Genomic DNA, 1,757 nt, shown 5'->3' with positions numbered 1-1,757 from the left:
AAGACTGATAAAAAATATTTGTTCAGAGTTTCTGCCATCTCCATATTCCCCATTACTAATTCCCCGGTCTCGTCCTCTAAGGGACCAACGTTTATTTTAGCCACTCTTTTCCTTTTTATCCTAGGGATCCTCAGCCTCGGGATTCCTGGCAGCTACAGCGAGGCGAGGATAGCCTGGGGGAGCAATCTTTGTTGGCCAGGAGGAGAAAGAGTGCTTCCTTTGGGTACCCCCCACCATCAGCTCCACTTCCCCCTGTATAAACCCCCCCCCCCACCCCGAGATCAGACCCCCCCCCCTCACTGGGGTTGGTCTCACACCTACCTGTGGTTGCGGCCTCCTGTCAATCAGGCTGACTTCTGAAAGGGAACCTGTCCATGACGTCACACGCACACACTCTATCCCCTCATGCATGCTGTCACACCCCACTCCCTACCGAACATTCTGGGCGGGTCAAAAATGTAACATTTTACCTGCATTCTCCGAAGCATTTGTTACCTTACCTTGATTTTACATTGCTGTCATATGTTCTAACTTATGCCTTTCTGTAGAAAGGCACAACAGCAAGATAATAGGTAATACATCTATTGGACCATGCGAAGCCTGATCTGACACTTTACAAAACCATATCTAATTCAGATCATCTTTTGAATCTACTTGAGAGGTGGTTGAGCAGCATCATGCTTCAAGTCTTTCAAGATCACATCCCCTCTAGATGGTGAAGTTAATTTAAAATGAGAATTTCACTGTATGCCGAGCTCTGGGGATTCAGCCTGACCATTTTGGAAATGTAAATGGAGTTAACGCAGCAGTTTGAAATTCTCATGGCAGCTGTTGCAAAATATTTGGAACCTGAAGTTCTCTTTTCATTGACTGTGACAGTTATTTCAGAATTAAAGTTTGTAAAAACAGATGTAAGGTTTGGCTACATCAAAGTTACAAGTTGGAACAGCGTTTAATGCAATAATTTCTCCATTATGCTGTATTAGAAAGGCTGTCAGCCAAAGGTTCGCTGAAGCAACATTCAAAAACCCTTACCGTCATAGCCTCAGTCCTTCATTCTACTGTCGTTCCAGTCTCTTGTTCAGCGTTCCCCCCCCGACTGGAAGCCAGCCTGCCAATCGGGCTGACTTCCGGGCAGAGAACCCGCCCATGACGTCATATTCACGCTATGTCAGCTGTGGCTCAGTAGGTAGCACTCTCACTTCTTTTTTTTTAATTCATGTCCAATCGTTATCCAATCGTTACAATTCTTTGTCAAACGCCAGAGGTCACCCTGCACCAGTCAAGGATCACTCTGCGCCAATGCTCTTAGCCAAAAGGCCTAGAGCCACTGCACCGTTCCTGGAAGTACTGCAATACCAGGTTCGTGCCATGGAGGTGGATGGGTCAGGTCCCCCACACACCTCCGTGGAGGTGGATGGGTCACCAATCCCACCCACCTCCTGTTTACAAAAATGTAAGCATATACCTTCCTGACCAGGGAGGAACCACCCGGACGTCATGGTGGCTGGTCAGGTTAGTTATGCAGATCTTAGCCAAAAGGCCGAGAAGCGATAGTAGCACTCTCACTTCTGAGTCAGAAGGTTGTAGGTTCCAATCCCACTCCAGATACTTGAGCACAATAATCTAGGTGCAGTGCAGTATTGAAGGAGTACTGCACTGTCAGAGGTGCTGACTTTGGGATGAGACGTTAAACCGAAGCCCTGTCTACTCTCTCAAGTGGACATAAAAGATCGCATGGCATTATTTCGAAGAAG

At 47.1% G+C, this 1,757-nt stretch overlaps 1 pseudogene; it reads right to left on the bottom strand.

Moving 5' to 3' along the window:
* Window positions 1–1,325: 1,325 nt before the first annotated feature.
* Window positions 1,326–1,555, bottom strand: LOC139267614 (U2 spliceosomal RNA; annotated as a pseudogene).
* Between the last annotated feature and the right edge of the window lie 202 nt (window positions 1,556–1,757).

This window comes from Pristiophorus japonicus, chromosome 7 (assembly GCF_044704955.1).
Source record: "Pristiophorus japonicus isolate sPriJap1 chromosome 7, sPriJap1.hap1, whole genome shotgun sequence".
NCBI lineage: Eukaryota > Metazoa > Chordata > Chondrichthyes > Pristiophoridae > Pristiophorus > Pristiophorus japonicus.
Note: the sequence above shows the minus strand (reverse complement) of the source record. Positions and strands in the feature narration are given on the sequence as shown.